The sequence below is a fragment of the Solanum pennellii genome, chromosome 3 (assembly GCF_001406875.1).
Source record: "Solanum pennellii chromosome 3, SPENNV200".
Taxonomy (NCBI): Eukaryota; Viridiplantae; Streptophyta; class Magnoliopsida; order Solanales; family Solanaceae; genus Solanum; species Solanum pennellii.
Genome location: NC_028639.1, coordinates 32,318,714 through 32,327,767, shown reverse-complemented (window position 1 = coordinate 32,327,767; position 9,054 = coordinate 32,318,714). Strand labels below are relative to the sequence as shown.

The 9,054-nt window shown below is 39.3% G+C and overlaps 1 long non-coding RNA gene across 1 annotated transcript; it reads right to left on the bottom strand.

Annotated features, from left to right (window-relative positions):
- Positions 1 to 6,985: 6,985 nt before the first annotated feature.
- LOC107012933 lies at positions 6,986 to 9,026 on the bottom strand. Its single transcript, XR_001456111.2, has 3 exons — positions 8,694 to 9,026; positions 8,342 to 8,419; positions 6,986 to 7,195 (listed from the first exon to the last, which is right to left on the bottom strand). It is a non-coding gene; the product is annotated as an uncharacterized LOC107012933 (long non-coding RNA).
- Positions 9,027 to 9,054: the final 28 nt, after the last annotated feature.

Genomic DNA, 9,054 nt, shown 5'->3' with positions numbered 1-9,054 from the left:
CGATTGAATCACCTAGGTATAAATTGAACTAGACCTGATTGATTAAGATTGGTCTTGGTTGAATTGAACCTTAAAGAATGAATTGTGGCTATATTCACCAAGTACTGAAGAATGTGAGAGAAAAACTAAGGCTAGAAGATCCTATAATCTACCTATGAATGAAGAGAGAATGAATTGATGAATAATGAAATTTAGGATGGTTGTGATGGCTGTAGATTTAGGACAATTGAATGAAAGTGACAGAATTCACTTAAGCATGGAGAGATTGTCAAGGACATCCCTCCATGAGAGAAAAGGTTTAGCAAGGGTTGACAAGAAAACCTTGGAGTATATACTTGACTCCTAGTGGATATGCAAAGTGAGACAGATATTCTAGCAAGGGTCCGGTCTCCAAGTATAAAGGAGATCCACACCTAGTAGTTGTGATGACTATCCCATTAGGTCTCATGAGGAGGGAGTCCCTCACGTAGAGTCAAGGTATCCTAGTAGATATATCCATATCCTATGAACTTAGACGTGCTTGAGAAGCATCTCGTAGTGTTCAAAGCAATGAATGAACCTAGACATGCCCAAGGGATATTTCGTAGGGTTCATAGTGTGTGAATGAACTTAGACATGCCCAAGGCTTATATCATAGTGTTCATGATTATTAAGGGGATCAAGACATACCTTAAAGAGTATCTTATAGTATCCATATGATTAAGGAACTTAGACATACTTAAAGAAGTATCTCATAATGTTCAAAAGATGAATATAGGGGCTAGGCTCCAAAGTAAGAATTAATAAAGAAAGGATCCAAAAGTAGTACGTTGCATGAATGGTGTTATGGGGCATCATGAGTGCATTGCACAAGGTATAACCTAGGGTCATTAATGAATAAGAGATTGAAGATAGGATTGGACTAGAGTTTCTTTTCCTAGTATTGTAGAATAAATATGATATAATCTTAATAGATAAAGTTAAGTAATGATGAGGCTATGGAGGGTGAACCTCTTAAGGATGGTTTTATAGATAGGCTTAGTATGTAGGGTAGTATGGGGCTGCCTTATGTACATTGCACAAACATGTTTTGAGATGACCATAAGAGTATAGTACTCTTTAGTATGAAGAACATATGTCTTAATTATGGTAGTGGATTATGATCAAGAATGGCCAAAGACAGGTACTTAGCTTTTGTATAGTATGGGATGCTACCTTAGCCTTGCACAAGTATACTTGGAGGTAGCCTGTGGTGTATTTCACTTGAGTAAGAAGGACAAGTAAGTAATTAAGTAAGAACTCATATGTGTGTTATGATGCTTTGTTATGTTATGATATTCATGATATTCTTATGTCTTTATTCATATGATTATGTCTATTATTGGCTAACCCTTTGAGATATCTTATGTTTGGTATGATAGTTTCCATACTTTAGTACATATCTTACTAACGCATATTGCCTACATGTTGTCCATGTAGGGTCTTGAGGATATTGAGTTGCTTGAAGGGTAGAGTTCAAAGATTTCGAAGAAGAGAAGAAGTGGTGAGTCCTCATAGTTTCAAGGACGAACCTTTATGTTCCTTTATGTCTTTCTTTATACTTTAGACTTTATGTGGGCTGACTCCCAAGATGTTTCATTCATGTGAAAGTTAGATGGTTTTTGATACAATGTTATTAGAGATTCTTCTGCTTTTATGAAGTACCTTTGGTTAAAGAAATTTTAAATTCCCTCCATTAATGCATGATGTTGCGTAATGAAGTCAAGTGGTTTGTACAAGACCTCTGAGAGGTCGAGTACGCCGTGTTTACGACCCAAGGGTTGCCCTAACATTTAGGGTGTATTTGCGGGTCGTGACGGGTTAGTTCTGACACCATTTCTTGGAAAGTTGTGTTTTTCTATCTTTTTTAATTAGAGGTGTTACAAACCACGAGCAGGAGGAGAAGAAGCGTTGAACCCTACATATGAGACAATGTAGGCACAAGTATATGTTAGAACATTGAATGCACTAAGTATGGAAAAATGCATAAAAACATGATTATAAGAGAACATAAGAAAAACATGATATGCATGACCAAGTTAAAACATATTGGAAATCCTTCAAGGAAGAATCATAAATATGAACACGGTAAACACATCTTACATCATAATAAAAGCTTCATAAAACCTTGAAAGTAACTTAGTTCATTTTTTGTGGGATATTTAATGTTAACAGACATAGACAATGTGATCTATAACATGGAATTCAGCATCTTGAATCTACACCAAAAAGAGATGTCATGCATGCCAAGTTAAGGACCATAAATTTCTAGATTAGGTGGATCCACTAGATATGTCTTTCCAAAACAAATTATACGGGGACACATAGTAAAGGATAACGAGATAGCTACTAGGTGCCCGACCTCTACTAATGGGAAAGCCTTCATCTCAATATCTTTCGGTGCTAAGTAAACGAAATTAGTCATAGCCATATTAATATTATCATACTTGGAAAGACATAATTCAAATTACCAATATAATCCATCATAGATTTAATGACCCAAAAGTACCCTGTAGAAGAAGGGAGCACCCATAGGTCGGAACAATTGCGTACTTGACCTTTCGGAAGTCTAGTACAAGCCTTAGATATCATTCGTTACATAAGACATGAAAAGTAGTGTGGAATAAAAACTTTTCACGAATAAATTAATAAAGAAAATATCTTTCATAAAATATAAGGATTTGATCTCGTCTACACAAGCCAACTTAAAGACATGATATAAATATCTTAGGGACACGGCCGTTTACATTAAATGAAAAATACATAATAAGTCTTTAGAATAGAAACTAAGAAATACGACTATGCCTCGAATATATGAGGACATACTTAGTCTTGAGAGAATCTTTCCCAAGCTTGTTTTCTAGTCTTTAAACGCCTCCAACCTATACTTATTAAGTATAGAAAAGTATGTGGTTAGTACAAGACAATGTACTAAGTATGGCATATGCAAAAACATGCAAAGAGGGACATTTTAGTTAAATAAGCTTTCATGACGAATTGATGAAACCTTCATGATTTAAGAGTTGAAATAGTATAAGAATCATTATTTAGAACATAAAGTAGGACTTTCTAAATTTTAGAAGCAAAACACACTTAACAGTAACATTAGAAAATCTTACAGTCAACACAGTGAATAACATTACAGTGAATAACATACAGTGAGTCTTTTCTCCCAAGCATAGTGAACTCATTTCCCGTGAGGTTTCCCTAACAAAGTTATCTGACGACTCCCTAAGGTGAGACAAGAAGGGACCGCCCATACACCCCCTTCAAGACACACCAAAGTGATCCTTAAGACTACCTAACATAGGCTTACTTCAACCGGGAGAATAAGTCCACACTCTTGGCTAGATATTTGAAAGACATTCATACAAGAAGGGTTTCATGTAAGTACCCTTATCCAATAGGACCTATAAGTTACACTTAGTGCAACGTGAGAGTAGCATCCCATACTACTACTCCCACTTAGTGCTTTTTGAGGATTCCCTTAGATTAAGCACCCTAGATTAGTCACTCCTAACTTCATCACATAAAACTTAGTTTTAACATACTTCCTTAACATTAGACCTTAAGTTATCTAACTTCATTTACAACACATGACAGAACTGTTAGGTTGTGGAGCCTGATTAATATATATAACTGTTTACGCGGAAATACTCTGATTAATAGTCTCCAAATACTAAATTTTAGGCTTTACTATTTATTCTCCATTTATTCTCTGTAACCAAAAATACTCTGATTTATTAATATAAATATACCCCACCGCCGTGGAAGTTTACTCACGGGGTGTTACCACGAAATATTGGGTTTTCTCTTTCTCTCTCTAGATCTCTCATCTCTTTCTCTTGAAAGTTCTTGTGTTCTTCATTCATCAAGTGTATGTGCGTGAATTCGATCCTAACAACTGGTATCAGAGCTAAGGAGATTCAACACGATCACTGAAGATGGATAGTTCGAAGCTTGGAATCGAGAAGTTTGATGGATCCAATTACAGTTTCTGGAAGATGCAGATCGAAGATTATCTGTACCAGAAAGATCTTCACGAACCATTGACCGGGGTGAAGCCGGAATCCATGACGGAGGAGAAGTGGAAACTCAAGGATCGCCAGGCTCTAGGGTTGATCCGGTTGACTTTGTCAAGAAACGTGGCATTCAACATCGTGAAGGAGAAGACTACGTCCGGTCTGTTGAAGGCACTGTCAAACATGTATGAAAAACCATCGGCGATGAACAAGGTATATTTGATGCGTAGATTGTTCAATTTACAGATGTCTGAGAATGGATCCGTTTCTGATCATATAAACGAGTTCAATATGATTGTGAGTCAACTCAATTCTGTGGATATTAATTTCGAAGATGAAATTAAGGCGTTGATTTTGATGTCATCTCTGCCCGAGTCTTGGGATACTGTTGTTGCTGCGATTAGCAGTTCCCGTGGATCTGAGAAACTGAAGTTTAATGACATCCGTGATGTTGTTCTTAGAGAAAGTATTTGCAAACGAGAAGTGGGAGATTCATCGGGCAGTGCTCTCAGCGTTGATCGAAGGGGGAGAAGTAAGACGAAAGGACAAAATCAACATGGTCGATCAAAATCGAAGAATCGAGGAAAATCCCTGAACAGATCAAACGTGACTTGTTGGAACTGTGGAGAAAAAGGGCACTTTCGGACGAACTATACAAAGCCAAAGAAGAAACAGAATCAGAAATTTGGAGATGACAATGATTCTGTAAATTCAGCAGAGGACATTGGGGATGCTTTAATCCTCAGTGTGAACAGCCCGGTTGAATCATGGATTTTGGATTCTGGTGCGTCTTTCCATTCGTCTCCAAGCAAGGAGTTGTTCCAAAATTTCAAATCTGGAAATTTTGGAAAGGTATATCTTGCTGACAATAAAGCCTTAGAGATTGAAGGAAAGGGGGATGTATGCATAAATACCACCTCGGGAACCAGTGGACATTGGAGGATGTCAGATATATTCCTGGGATCAATAAAAATCTGATCTCTGTTGATCAGTTGGATAGCACGGGATATGCAGCAGAGTTTGGGAAAGGTTCGTGGAAGATTGTGAAAGGTGCTATAGTAGTAGCTCGTGGCACCAAATATGGAACCTTGTACACCACTGCAGGGTGTATTAACATGGCTGATGTTGCTGAAGGTGCTTACGGTTCATGTCTATGGCACAACAGACTTGGACACGTGAGTGCTAAAGGAATGAAGATGCTGATTGCAAAAGGAGAATTAGAGGGTCTAAAGTCTGTTGATATGGGTCTTTGCGAGAGCTGTGTTATGGGCAAACAGAAAAGAGTAAGCTTCTCAAAGACTCCTAGAGAGCCAAAGAAAGTGCGGTTGGAAATGGTCCATACAGATGTTTGGGGACCATCTCCAGTATCATCACTTGGAGGATCCAGATTCTATGTTACCTTCATTGATGATTTCAGCAGAAAGGTATGGGTTTACTTCTTGAAGAATAAGTCAGATGTGTTTGCAACTTTCAAGAAGTGGAAAGCTGAAGTTGAGAATCAAATCGGTTTGAAAGTCAAATGCCTAAGTCTGACAATGGAGGAGAGTATGACAAATAAGAGTTCAAGGCATTTTGTGCAGCTGAGGGAATCAGATTGATGAGAACAGTTCCTGGTAAGGCAAGGCAGAATGGAATTGCTGAGAGGATGAACAGAACATTGAATGAGCGTGCAAGGAGTATGAGGATACACTGTGGGCTGCCCAAAACATTTTGGGCGGATGCTGTGAGCACAGCTGCATACTTGATCAACAGGGGACCATCAGTTCCTTTAGGGTTCAAGATTCCAGAGGAGGTGTGGACAGGAAAAGAACTCAAGTACTCACACTTGAGGACTTTTGGTTGCACTGCTTATGTTCATGTTGATCCAGAAAAGAGAGACAAGCTTGATGCCAAGGCTGTGAAGTGTTACTTCATAGGCTATGGTTCTGATTTATTTGGTTACAGGTTTTGGGATGACAAGAACAGAAAGATCCTGAGACATTGTGACGTGACATTTGATGAGTCTGTCTTGTACAAGGACAGAGAGCAGAAGGTTCTAGAGATTACAAAGCAAGTGGGAGTTGAGGTTGAGTTGGAGAAGAGTAACCCCAGAGATGTCGATGCAGATACTCAACCAACTCCTACTGAAGAATCTGAAGTGGAGCAAGTTACACCTGAGCAGGTGTTAAGGAGATCATCCAGAACCATCAGGGCACCAGATAGGTATTCACCATCATTACACTATTTATTGCTGAATGATAAGGGGGAACCAGAGTCTTTTGATGAGGCCCTACAGGTGGAGGATTCGATCAAGTGGGAGCAAGCCATGGATGATGAGATGAGGTCACTTGAGAAGAACGACACATGGGTGTTGACTGAGTTACCTGCAGGGAAGAGAGCTTTGCTGAACAAGTGGGTGTTCAGAATCAAGACTGAACCAGATGGCAAAAGAAGGTTCAAGGCTCGTTTAGTGGTTAAAGGATATTCACAAAGGAAAGGTATTGATTATGCTGAAATATTTTCTCCTGTTGTGAAGTTAACCTCTATTCGAATTCTGTTGAGTATTGTTGCATCGGAGAATTTGCATCTAGAGCAAATGGATGTAAAAACAGCATTTTTACATGGAGATCTGGACAAAGAGATCTATATGCAACAACCGGAAGGATTTGTGGTTCCAGGCAAGGAACACATGGTGTGCAAGCTCACCAGGAGCTTGTATGGACTAAAGCAAGCACCAAGGCAGTGGTACAAGAAGTCTGACTCTTTCATGACCAAGAGTGGATTCTTTTCACGACCCAATTTCTCGAGCCATGAAGGCACCTACTATAACCCATCAGTAGGTAAGCCAAACCACAACCCAGAACCACACATAATGGGTGTGAGGGTAGAAACTAAACAAGACTAAGAAAAATGACTATAACAACATAAGCAAACCAAAACATAAATACAATAAAGGATCACTCCCAGAACCTGGAAGTCACTAATACAGAGCTACCAACAAAACGAGTACAAGTCCCAACAGTGGACCACCGAAACTAGACTGTCTCGAAAAGTAAAAGACAAGTCTTTATATAAACAGATGGAGACTGAAATAGTACAAAACCCTGTGTGCTCACCCCTGTCTCCAGACCAGAAATTCTCCAAACTCGATCAACGCTGACTACTGGTGCTCGGACCTGCATCACGAAAATAGATGCAGAGTGTAGCATGAGTACCAAATAACAGGTACCCAGTAGGCATCATAGGCCGACTGAACTAGAAAAGTAAAGCACTATGAAAAGACGAAATCACAAAACTAGAGGTCAAGAACGGAAGGCTAAGTAACACAATAATGCACACGAGTGTATAAAGATCTAACTAAATTAATATAAATAAGCTAACTACACCTAACTGGACCCACCATAAGCCCAGAAGGTACACTCGTGCACAAGTTTAAATAAAAACCCGAACGGACCCCCATAAGTCCGACGCGTACACAAAATAACTATAACTTAAGGAGAATAGAACTCGAGGCCAAAGAACACCGAACCAAAAAGTAGAATCTGACGGTACGGAGGTCGGGCCTTGAACCGGACACTCACCAGAATTACACAAGTAGCCAATTGCAAAATATAAGTAACTGAGGCCGGACCTCTAACCGGATGCTCTACATACTTGAGGCCGGACCTCTAACCGGATGCTCTACATAAGTATGTGGATGGTCGAGGCCGGACCTTAAATCCGGATACCCGACAAAGATGTCGATATAGCATGCTGAAAGAGTCTTTATCTATCCATAATCATATAAACCCATGGAACACCATCCAGACTTAGCTAATCAATGTAAGACCTTACAGTCGAATAGAAACTCAACTTTGAATCACGGAGCGGAATTCATTGTCACTGACGTAACTCGAGAAGCCGTAACATCTAAGAAATAAGAGTAACTATCGCTAGAGCAAGCTCATCGTCTAGCTAAATACCAAACTATCAGACTCAAGTCTGCTACATCAGTCTACAAGGATTTAAGCCGGCCGAGCGACGTCGGGGCTAAACTAAGTCCTACCGACTTTGAATCATGCATTTCTAAGGAAAACCCTAGTCAAACCTAAACTAAGGCTCAACATACTTCTGACAACCAGTATTCAAACATACAAGTAATTCATATAGCAAAGAAGGTCAATATAAACATGCTCACAGTTACCCGATAATTCTCAGAACAAGGCCGAAAATATAATTTTTAACACCTATGCATGATCCAATAACTACCCAACCCAAATTCCAACTAATCAACATGCATTCACATGTTCGAGTTCAATCTAAGAAGAGAAACCATAGCCTACCTGAACGCAGATCACGCGCGCTCCAAAATTCACTCCCCGGATCTTTTACTTTCTAAAAGGCCTCGAAACGTTGATACACTATTAGAAATAGAGTCACAACGTTATTACAGTCATTTAAACACTAAAATCGCAAGAAACGGAGACGGGTCAATTTCACGGTCAAAATGGAAAAAGTGGGATCCGCGTTGAGAAATCCCGAATTAACCCCAAATAAAAGTCCTAAATAACTCTCGAAACTTGTATACAAGAATGGAACACAATTCAGGACTCAAGACAGTCCCAACATGAACATGCAACAAAAAAAACCCAAATTCTAAGCTAAAAATCAGCAACAATGGCAGCAGCTACTTACAAGATTTTACCAAAAATGAAGCTCCAACAGCCAAAACCAATCACACCACGACGATCCTCACGAAAAACCCCACAATATAGGCTCTTGAATCACTTGATTCGGACCTAAAATGGCCAAGAAATCACCTTCTAAAATTTCCCAAAACTTGTGCTCGAAAATGAGCTATGACAGCAGTTAAAACCCAAAATTTACCTCAAATCGGGTCGCCATATCAGATTCCAAGCTCACCAATGCGTTGCCCTCGAAAAATCTCACAACTTAGCCTTTTGAATCGCCCAATTTGGAGTTGTATAGCTCAAAATATCGAAATTTCAAAGTAAGACACAAAGGCTGAAAATTGGGTTTTTATAAGGACGAAGCT